This window comes from Phoenix dactylifera, chromosome 16, assembly GCF_051530095.1.
Source record: "Phoenix dactylifera cultivar Ajwa chromosome 16, Ajwa_hap1_PhDact_Kaust_v1.1, whole genome shotgun sequence".
Taxonomy (NCBI): domain Eukaryota; kingdom Viridiplantae; phylum Streptophyta; class Magnoliopsida; order Arecales; family Arecaceae; genus Phoenix; species Phoenix dactylifera.
Genome location: NC_143205.1, coordinates 16,667,433 through 16,679,168, shown reverse-complemented (window position 1 = coordinate 16,679,168; position 11,736 = coordinate 16,667,433). Strand labels below are relative to the sequence as shown.

The window sequence follows — 11,736 nt, the reverse complement described above, 5'->3', positions numbered from 1 at the left end:
AATAAACTAACTAAATTCTATATCAGGTAAGGGATGGGCCAGCCGTCTTTGGGTTTGTAACCCATACTGTTCAGAAGAGCTTTCTCAGGCCTGCTTAAAATTGGCTAAGTGGACCGGGCCCAAAATGCCGTGATCTAGGATTGAGCTTAGGAAGTTTGGCGGGCCAGGTGTCTGCGAACTTGTTCACAATTTGGGTATGTTGAGGCTCGGCCCACTGCGAAGAGGCGTGAATAAGTACGTGAAAATTATCTAATTCTTAGTCGTAAGATAGTTTATTTATACTGTTATCTATACAACAAATATGATAATTTACCAACCAAACAGTGCTATGATAGATTAACTCGTCAAGCTAAAAATGACATGTTACATTATAACCCAAAATTACCAGAGCAGAGTACTTATTTTTAGGAAAATTACGACAAACTTTGAACTAATATAGCTTCTGCGCTCCCTGTAAGTAGGTTGGTGACCATTTTTTAGGAGATGTTCCTCTCCTTGATCCTCACGGGCAAGCCACCTTCCATCCTCATCGTCATCGAGAGATGGTGCTTCCCCCTGTTCTCCACCACCTCCAGCTCAAATCCTTCCAAAATACTCGCAGCCACGGCCTTCATCTGGATATACGCCATGTCCTTCCCCAAGCACATCCTCGGCCCCGCGTGGAACACCGTGTACCGGAACGGGCTCGCCGGCTGGAATACCCCGTCCTCCATCCACCGCTCCGGCCGGAACTCCCCGCAATCCTGCCCCCATATCCCCTCCGCCCTCCCCATCGCGTACGTGCTGTACATCACCGTCCACCCCTTTCGCACCCGCGTCCCGTCCGGCAGCTCGTCCTCCCGGCGGCTCTCGCACGGTCGCAGCGGCACCGGCGGGTAGATCCGCATCGACTCCGACAACGCCGCGTGGAGATATCCCATCTCCCTTAGCTCGTCGAGCGTTAGCACCTCGCTATCGTAATTCCTGCGCTGCGATCGGATTACTCTAATCTCCTCTCTTATCTTCTCTACAACTTCTGGCTTCGAAGAAAGGATCCAGAAGAACCAGGTGAGAGCCGTGGGCGTGGTATCCCGCCCCGCGAGCACGAAGCTTATGAGGATATCCCGGATAAACTCGTCCGAGTGGGCTCCGTCCGCCGCGAATCGGGACAAGAAATCACTGCCGCCGCCTTCTCTGCTTAGCTTCCTCCTCGACCGAACGTACTTTTCTACCAGTCCGTGGACTGTCTCCATGGATTCCCTTAACCTTCTCTCTGATTCGAGATCGAGCCACTTGCTAAGCTTCCAAATCAGCGAGAAGGGCTGCTTCGCCCTCTCAATAGAGAGCTCCGTGGCCTCATGGAACGCGTGGTAGAACCGCTCGCCGTCCTCGCTCTCCAAGGCGAGGCATTTGGGGTCCTCCCCGAACACCAGGCTACAGATATTATCAAACGCGAAGCGCTCGAGCACGTCCTGGAGGTCCAACACCTCGCCGCTCCGGCCGGCTCTCTTCAGCAGAGGGATCAGCCTGTCGACGGTCTCGTGGCGGACTTTGTCGAGGACGAAGGCGCGGAGAGACTTGGTATTGAACTCGAAACTAGCAGCCTTACGCTGGAGGAGCCACTCCTCGCCGTTGGAGTTGAAGATGCCGCGGCCGAGGAAATCGTGGAAGGTGGACAGAATCTCGCCGCCCTTGGGGTAGTTCTGGAAGTTGGTCCGGGCGACATGCTCGACGTTCGTGGGGTTGGCGGTGAAGACGATGGGCGCGACGGTGACGGTGCCGGTGGGGGAGCTGGCGATGAGGTCCGTGGTCCATTCCAGCAAGCGACGCCCGTTCTTGATGAAGTGAGGGAGGTTTCCTATTACCGGGTAACTCTTGAGCACTAAGGACTCTGTTGCTTTTGGCGGCGCACTTCGTTTGAAGAAGAGAATGGCGGAGTAGAGAACAGAGAGGAGGAGGAGGAGGATGGTAGGAAGGAAGACAGAGCAGAGCTCCATTTCTTTTACTCGGCAAGCTCTTCACCGTTTCTCCTCCCTGGAGCAAGGATAGCTCTGATTCGCTTCCTTGGCTCCCTGCACTTGCAGGCTTTCTGGAGCTCGTCCTTGTGATCTACGTCTGGGATTTGGCGTGGTCTGGTAGTGTTGACTCGTGACTCTTCTTTTAAAGTACAGTTGGCTTGTAAACTCAGAGCGACGATCAAAAAAAAAAAAAAACCAACCAACGTGGAGAGAGAGTGTGTGGGAAGGAACGCAGATGGCTGTCGTTTACTCCTACGTGGACGGCATAGCCACGTGATGACAGCTCAGAGACTAGAAGGCGATCGTAGCGGTAGGTAGGGTTGGAATGGGGAGAAACTCGGCCCTCGTGGTCGTCATCCCGTCTGCTTATAAAATTATATAGACTAACTTTAATCTTTAGACACCACATCCCGTCTCTTAATTTTTATATTATCATAAAATTTCATAAGCCAGTTAGAGTTTAAAACCGCATGTTTGGTTTCTCTTTAGTAACTACAATTATTATTTAATAAAAATATATTTATTATGCATAGGAGTAATTATATTGATGGTAGAAGAATTAAATGGATTGTGTCGCTCTAAGATTTTTTTTTTCTTTTTTTTTTTTAAGTTACTATCGATAGCAACGCATTCCACACATGATAATTTTGGGATTGTTCCTTGATGTAAATAGTAGACTCTGAATCATGTATGACTAATCTACAAGTAAAGATACTTCTTGCCGTGCCATTGCTTACCAAAAATGAAGTGATTTCAACAACTCGTTAATGATAGTGACTAGCTTTCTGCAAAATGAGAATAAGGAAAACATTGGCTACGTTTGTGTGTCTAACCTTCCTTAGGAGGCATTAGGGTTCTCAACAATGTCACTGAATTAGATATAGATTGGACACCAATATATTCATATCAATATTTGTTTTATTTGAAGAATGCAGATGCCTTGTGATAAGACCTCCTCTACAATACTGAGAGTTCTCATTCCTGATAGCTCAACCAAACTCAGTCTATTTGAGATGGATTGATACCCGAGGGAGGCGAGAACTCTGGGTCAAGTTGAATTGTGTGGAAAAGGTGAGAGAGAGTTAATTTAGAACCGGCCAAACCATCTTTGTCTATAGTATATTAATTCACTATATTATATTAAAATAACACATTAGTACAAGAAAAATATTAATATATCAGTATATCAATAATTATTATATAGATTATACTAATATATTATAATTATATTAATATCAAAATATACTAGTTTGTATTTGCATCATATCTAGATCAATGATTGTGATCTAAAGATTGATACACCAAGGGAGATGTAAGCCAAAACACCCAAAATATATGCCAAGTAATTAATATACAGATGGAAAGGGTTCAGAGCTATTGGCATAAGAAATGAAGCATAGTCCAAAAATAGTGGTTTATCGGTAGTTGCCACTACTTGTGACATAAAAGAGATGAACACACTCTCAAAAAAGTGACAAGAGTTGCAGTGCTGCCCACTATGAATAGTGGACTACATGGCGTAAAATGGCAAGGACATATGTCAAAACCAAATAGTGGCACCTATTTTATCACTACCCAAAATATAGGTGGAGTCCTAGTACTGCTTACCATGCATGGAATTAGTAGCCCATATGGTACACTATAGCAAGGACAAGTGTCAAGGTTAAGTGGTGATATCTATCCCAACAATTGATGGAAGCTATTTATAAGTATGAGATTGTAATGCAAAAGGATGCTTTTAACTTTTCGACCTTTCAATCCATCAATAAAATCGACTTATTTTTAAATTATTTTTACTTTATTTTTTAACCTTCCTCTTAGTATCACTAGGATTCAGATATACTTGTAAGAGTAGCAGTAAGATTACTTCGACCGTAACTCTGACTACATCTTATCCCAACTTATCCCTCTTCTTCTAAACAAAAAACGTGATGACAAAAAAAGTTCTTAAAGATCAAGATATCCAGGCCTATGCCACTTTCATCATCTTTCTTTAATTATTCTATTTCCAACTAATCCAACACTAATGGCATATTCTCGCATTTATTCCTAGCCACTAGACTTATCATCTCTCTCCATCAGCCAACAATTTTTTTTGAACTATAAATTGATTGTATTTTCCCATCTAAGCCTGTTTAAAAAAACTTTAGTTCAAGTTGGAAAGATGCTTTTTCAAGCGAGTTCCATATTAAAACCAAATCAATCCAATCCACTTGCAATGTTTGTGACGAGAGATCTACTACCAATTACCATACCATTTCTTGCTCAACTTTCTATCATATGTTGTAGTTGTAGATTGGTACAATACAGGAGGGAAGATAAGTATTAGTTGACTTCAAGTCATTTTTAGGGCATTATGCAGCTCTATTGACTGCCACATCTGCTGCAGAAAATGTACTGGTGATACAGCTTAGATTATAATGACTGATGCTAGTGTGCAACGTCCAATTTCCAGCATTTATTGTGCCATTTTATAGCCTGATGAAGTCTAGTGTATTGATATGCAATATTCTATGCTTGATTCACCCTTGAAACCTTTTGCATCTCTGGCTTTTTCGGTCCTTTTACATCAAGCATGCCATTAGCCACCTTGCCCTCTGGCTTCTTTATCCTATGACTTCTTCGAAACTACTTCCTGTTCAGCTTCTTTGTGCCACGACTCTTTCCAAGAACTGCTTCCACTACTTGTCACACCCATCTTCCTTCTTGACTTCGATCAGTCCAAGAACTACTCTCATGGAAAATTACTACCTCTAATGGATTTCTTATACAGAAAACTCCATCCTTATTGTGAAGTGTTGATCTCTAGTTTGTTATCTTATACCATTCATGCAATCAACAGTTTAGTTCATTTGAAATTCCTTAATTAGACAGTACTAATACTCTCGATTTATACTTTCTATTCGAGAAATATCTTAAAATCAGTTATGGCTCCAAGTTTGCATCTTTGCATAGCTATGCCAGTACCCGTGTGATGCTATATGTTCCAAATTAATGAGATATATATATTTACAGTGCTTTGTTTCAAATGAGAATTTCCAGAGAGCACCTAAAGTTTTATGTTTGTGCTTACTATTTTCCTTTGTCTTACCTTTCGAAATTTTTGTAGGGATGGAAAGTACACATCTGCGACTCAAAACAAAACGTCAGCCAACTTCAAGATATGCAACAACTAGCATTTTATGGAGTCGGTAGGCACACGCAGTATTCTTACTTGTCTCTGTTCCATACTTCAATCAAAAAGAATACCCAGAAGATAGCATCTCCACCAATTTCTGACCCCCTCCACCCTTTAAAAAGAACCCATACACACACACACACACAAAAAAAGAAGTAACCGAAGGCATAGCCTAACTTTACCTTGGATCGCCTTGAATTCTAGGATGTAAAAATTAGACAATATGCTGCTCCCTTGAAATAATAAATCATATAAAAGAAAATTGGGTGAGGATGAATCTTGGCATAAGTAAACTATGATAAGAAACTTGCATATCAATAATTAGAACAAGCCACGAGCTTTGCATGCGTTTTTTGGACTGGCACAGAGAATACGAATATGATTCAGAAGGTATCACACAATATTAATAATTTAGAGTTGAACAAACTGGAGCTTCACACGCAGAAGCACTCGGAACTTCAAGTTAATAGTATAATAGATAGTCCTATTACCGAAGCAATGACGCAGCCCCCTCGATATTGAGTAGTTGTAGCAGAGAACAGAGCAGGGTATATGCCGACCAAAGATCGAACACCTTTCCGTTCGTCACGCTTTCCTCTCCCTAACCCTGACAGGCAGACCGCCCTCCATCCTCATCGTCGTCGAAAGCTGGAGCTTCCCCCTCTCCTCCATCACCTCCACATCAAACCCCTCCAAGATACTCGCCGCCACCGCCTTTATCTGAATGTACGCCATATCCTTCCCCAGACACATCCTCGGCCCCGCATGGAACACCGAATACCGGAACGGGCTCGCCGGCTGGAACACCCCATCCTCCATCCACCGCTCCGGCCGGAACTCCCCGCAGTCCTTCCCCCATATCGCCTCCGCCCTCCCCATCGCGTACGCGCTGTACATCACCGTCCACCCCTTCCCCACACGCGTCCCGTCCGGCAGCTCGTCCTCGTCCCGGCACTCCCTCGATATCAGCGGCGCCGGCGGGTGGAGCCTCATCGACTCCGACACCGCCGCGTGGAGATATACCATCTCCCTCAGTCCGTCCAGCGTCAGCACCTCGCTGTCGTAATCCTTATGCCGCGATTTGACTAATTTGATCTCCTCTCTTATCTTCTCCGCCACTTCGGGCTTCGAAGAAAGGACCCAGAAGAACCAGGTGAGCGCCGAGGGCGTGGTGTCCCCTCCGGCGATCACGAAGCTTATCAGGATATCCCGGATGAACTCGTCCGAGTGGGATCCATCCGCCACTAACCGAGACAGGAAGTCGCTTCCCCGGCCGCCTCCACTCTGCCCTCTTCTAGACTTCACACATTTTTCGACGAATTGGAGAACGATTTCCCTTGACTTCCTCAGGCGCCTCTCCCGTCCGAAGTCGAGCCACTTGCCGAGCTTCCACATCAGCGAGAATGGCATCAGCGTCCTCGCGACGCTGAGCACCGAGGTCTCCAGGAACGCGTGGTAGAATTCCTCCCCCTCCTCGCTCTCTCTGGAGAGGCATTTGAGGTCCTCGCCCAACACCAGCTTACAGATGTTAGCGAAGGCGAAGCGCTCGAGCACGTCCTGGAGGTCCAGCACCTCGCCGCTTCGGCTGGCTCTCCTGAGCAAAGGCATCAGCATGTCGGCGGTCTGGCGGCGGACTTTGTCGTGGACGAAGGCACGGAGGGACTTGGTGTTGAAATCGAAGCTGGCTGCCTTGCGCTGGACGAGCCAGTCTTCGCCGTTGGCGTTCAGGATGCCGCGGCCGAGGAAGTCGTGGAAGGTGGCCAAGATGCTGTCGCCCTTGGGATAGTTGTGAAAGTTGGTCCGGGTCACGTGTTCGACGTTGGAGGGGTTGGCGGTGAAGACGAAGGAATCGACGGTGACGGTGCCGGTGGCGGAGGCGGGGATGAGCTCCGCCACCCAGTAGACGATACGCCGGCCGTTCTTGACGAGAAGGGGGAGGTTTCCGATGATGGGGTAGCCCTTGAGGACCGTGGATTTGGTGGGCTTTTGGGGTGGGTCTTGTTTGAAGAAGAGAAGAAGGGCGGAGCAGAGGAAGGAGAAGAGGAGGATGGAGGGCAGGAGAAGAGAGGGGAGCTCCATCTTTTATTCGTCTGTTTCTTTGAGCTCTTCCCTCCCTCTCATGGAGTCATTTGTAGGTCAAACAGAGGAGAGCCCTGCTTGGTGGACCCGGCCACCGGCAAACTTGGCGCTCGTCACCATCGACTGTTGCGGGCGGACCATCTGAACTCCTTATCCCGACTTCGATTTCTAAACACTAGATATTTTTTTTCTTTTTTTTTACTGCAATGACCCGCCACAAAAGTCTGTCCATGTAATTACGAATCAAAATGACTCAGCAAAACCCAATCAACCTCAGTCACAACCATCATGGTCGAACCTTATCCAAATATTCATTTAAACTCAGAAACTCAAATCTAAAGAAGCCCAATTACAAAGACCATAATTGGTCCTTAATTAAACAGTATGAAGCATCACAATTGATCTATGATCAGATCCAAAAGAAAGCTCTTAGTAAAATATTCCTTTGACAGCCATAAATTGGGACCAAGTCTATTCTTATATCATTTGTAATAATCAAAAGAAATTTAGCCAGAAAGTATTGCTTAAATCTTTTGGCCTTGAATATGTGCCCAAGATTTATCCAACACTAACGTGGAACTAAATACTCGCTTGTGCTGAGCTTCACATACAAAATGCGCAGACCCTCGCAAGAATGCATAGATTTAGACACAAAGAAATGTCTTATTATATTTATTGTATGTCCAAGAAATCTTGGATACTTATATAAAACTAAGAAACATAAATAATACCTTATGGTTAGTCCTTTTAGGTGAAATTCCGAATCACTATATCTTTTACAAAATTAATGAAGATATAAGCAAGTGATCATATTTCTTAATTATTTTATATTATTATCTATTATACTATTTTTTTGAGTGGAAATGGCAACTATTTAAAAATTACAATTTATTTTACCCTAAAAATAATTATAATTTTATTTTTAGTTTTTTAGATTAGTGTGAGTTCGCCAACAATTGTCATTACTTCTGTCAAACAAAGAAATACGGGTTGATTATTCAAAGATACTGACATTACGCGACTCTATATTCAGTGTATTTGGATGTCAAATAGCCATGGACTTGTGATAATAGGTCGAATTGGATTCTCTCATAGGATATTAATGCAATCAAATGAAATGAATACTAGTTAATTGGATCAAGAAGTCAACTCAAAGGGATTGTTCTCATTTCATGGAGCATACGCCAAAGACCTGTAAGTCTTCTCTACCAAAAGCAAGCTATCACTAAATTTTATGCAGACCAGCACATCAATGTGTCGAAGCTCCATTGGCTCGCAACTGTGATTTTTCCGGCAGTAGTTGGGGAGGGAGATGCTTCGTAACAAAGGTGCTTCTAGAGAACGTAGAAAGGGCCGAACAATGATGTGACCATAAGAGACTTGACTGAAGGATGGCGAGGAATGGTGAAGGATCAAGAAGAAATTGGAGAGAAAATGAGAATTCTCCATGGCATGACACAGGATTTTTTATATCATCTCACTTGCATAAAATCCTTTAATCGTTTTACACTTGCTCTTTAGTTCAATCATATGTATTTTTATTGCACTTTGTGTAAACACACATTATCAATAAGCAGATCATTATTCAATTAAAATTTCGACTACAGAAGCATTCTGTGGCCACTGTTTGAAACATAGATAAAGTTTGTGATGACTAGTCTCTTAGTTGTCCATTTATTTCAAAAGGATCCACACATTTCATATTTATTTATTCTTCAGTCACTATATTTTATATGAAAATTTTCGGCCATTCATTATATTCAAACCCAAGTTTCCTATATCCATATTTTTGAACCATAGTGATCTAACAATGAAAAGTATGGTTCAACAAACCGATAGACCAACCTTATTTGGTTAGTTATCTATTTTCTTAAGAAAAAAAAATCATCACCAGTGTTGTAAATGCTTCTTCTTCTCCTTGCTTTTTTTTTTTGGTAGCAAGAAGCAGGATAGCGTACTCTCATTGTAAGCTCTTGAGTCATCAAGCATAAATTTATAGAAAAGATATATAACCAAACAAACAAGTTATTTCCTAAATTATCTTTATTAATGTATATAATATTCATTATAATTTCACAACAGCTCCTATATCAAAACACATTGAAGAGGAAGCAAGAGAGAGATGAACACATTGACCATGCTATTCACCTCTCATGAAGTTTCTTGTATTACAATTGGCACTGCACCATGCCTATACACACACAGAAAAGTGGGGGAGAGAGAGAGAGAGGGGACTACTTGATATCAAATACTCCTCTCCTTGACCCTCACAGGCAGCCCTCCCTCCATCCTCATCGTCATGGAAAGCTGGTATTTCCCTCTCTTCTCCACTACCTCCAGCTCAAAACCTTCCAAAATACTCGCCACCACCGCCTTCATCTGGATATACGCCATATCCTTGCCCAAACACATCCTCGGCCCCGCGTGGAATACCGTGTACCGGAACGGGCTCGTCGGCTGGAATACCCCATCCTCCATCCACCGCTCCGGCCGGAACTCCCCGCAGTCCTTCCCCCATATCCCCTCCGCCCTCCCCATCGCGTACGGGCTGTACATCACCGTCCACCCCTTCCCCACATGCGTTCCGTCCGGCAGCTCGTCCTCGCCCTTGCTCTCCCTCGCCAGCAGCGGAACCGACGGATACAATCTCAGCGACTCCGACACCGCCGCATGGAGATATCCCATCTCCCTCAGCTCGTCCAGCGTCAGCACCTCGCTATCATAATTCTTATGCCGCGATCGGATGGATTTGATCTCCTCGCGTATCTTCTCCACGACTTCTGGCTTCGAAGAAAGGACCCAGAAGAACCAGGTGAGGGCCGTGGGCGTGGTATCCCGCCCCGCGAGCACGAAGCTTATGAGGATATCCCGGATAAACTCGTCCGAGTGGGCTCCGTCCGCCGCGAACCGAGACAAGAAGTCGCCGCCGCCGCCGCCGCCTCTACTCTGTTCCCTTCTCGATGTCACGTATCTCTCGACAAACCCGCGAACGATCTCTAGCGATTTCCTCAGCCACTTCTCCGACCCGACGTCGAGCCACTTGCCGAGCTTCCATATCAGGGAGAAGGGCTGCATCGCCCTCTGGACGCTGAGCTCCGAGGCTTCGTGAAACGCATGGTAGAATTTCTCCCCCTCCTCGCTCTCCCCAGAGAGGCATTTGGGGTCCTCGCCGAACACCAGGCTACAGATGTTATCGAACGCGAAGCGCTCGAGCACGTCCTGGAGGTCCAACACCTCGCCGCTCCGGCCGGCTCTCTTCAGCAGAGGGATCAGCCCGTGGACGGTCTCGTGGCGGACTTTATCGAGGACGAAGGCGCGGAGGGACTTGGTGTTGAACTCGAAGCTGGCGGCCTTGCGCTGGAAGCGCCAGTCTTCGCCGTTGGCGTTCAGGATGCCGCGGCCGAAGAAGTCGTGGAGGGCGGCCAGGAGGTCGTCGGCCTTGGGGTAGTTGTTGAAGTTGGTGCGTGCCAGGTGTTCGACGTTGGAGGGGTTGGCGGTGAAGACGAAGGGGACGACGGTGACGGTGCCGGTGGGGGACGTGGGGATGAGCTCCGCCACCCAGTCGAGAGTCCGTCTCCCGTTCTTGATGAAAAGGGGGAGGTTTCCTATGATTGGGTAGCCTTTGAGGACCGTGGATTTGGTGGGCTTTAAGAGGGGGTCTCGTTTGAAGAAGAGAAAGGCGGAGCAAAGGAAGGAGAGGAGAATTATGGAGGGGAGGAGAAGAAAGGAGAGCTCCATCCTTGCTAATTTACTCTCCAATGGAGTTGTAGCTGAGGAGTGCTCTTCCTCTTTGCTTCAACTTCGTCAACGGCTTGGGGCAGGTCCTACCAGCTGTTGTTATTGTGCCATTTTCACTGCTTAATTAAATAAAATATATTTCTAAATTATAATTCGTCAACTTTTAGCTGGGAATCCTTCATATGATTGATTACTACGTTTTCTTTGTCCGTTATTATCACTTGATGATGACTGCTAAAACAATTGCACTGGTATTCGCAATTCAATTCAGATCAGGTTAAATTTGAATAACAGCAGCAATTGTTCCTTTGGAAAATCTAAACTAATTTTAGAGGGTTCAATTCAGATAATTAAAACCTTTGCTTTGAAGGTGTCGCTAAATGTTGATCAGGACATGGTATTAAAGTATTCGAGCCTTGTAATTATATGTGTGTTGGGCTCCGGATCCTACGCCGAGGGAAAGGATGACATGCGTGTTTTGAGCAAGTTCGTGCGAATGCACGGCCTGCTACGAATACCAATAATCAGAAAAAAAGATAGGGTTAAGGATTTGTTAGCACGAGTCCTCCTTAAATAGCTTTCACCATGGTAATAATCCATGCTTCAAAGAGGAGGAGATAAGTTGTAGAGGAGGCTATCATTCTATTCTAAGATTTATGGATACACTATGATAATTTAAGCAGGTAAAAGTGAAGGTAAATATGAGGACAGAGATAAAGATAAAGATAACAATGACTAGTTGAT

The 11,736-nt window shown here is 45.2% G+C and overlaps 3 pseudogenes across 3 annotated transcripts; all 3 read right to left on the bottom strand.

The window, feature by feature from the left end:
* Positions 1-308: 308 nt before the first annotated feature.
* LOC103720476 (cytochrome P450 CYP94D108 pseudogene) lies at positions 309-2,948 on the bottom strand (annotated as a pseudogene). Its single transcript, XR_015974226.2, has one exon. The product of XR_015974226.2 is annotated as a cytochrome P450 CYP94D108 pseudogene (transcript).
* A 2,512-nt stretch (positions 2,949-5,460) lies between these two features.
* Positions 5,461-7,448, bottom strand: LOC108511762 (cytochrome P450 CYP94D108 pseudogene; annotated as a pseudogene). The gene has a single exon (XR_015974227.2). The product of XR_015974227.2 is annotated as a cytochrome P450 CYP94D108 pseudogene (transcript).
* Positions 7,449-9,282: 1,834 nt separating this feature from the next.
* LOC103720465 (cytochrome P450 CYP94D108 pseudogene) lies at positions 9,283-11,147 on the bottom strand (annotated as a pseudogene). The gene has a single exon (XR_015974228.1). The product of XR_015974228.1 is annotated as a cytochrome P450 CYP94D108 pseudogene (transcript).
* Between the last annotated feature and the right edge of the window lie 589 nt (positions 11,148-11,736).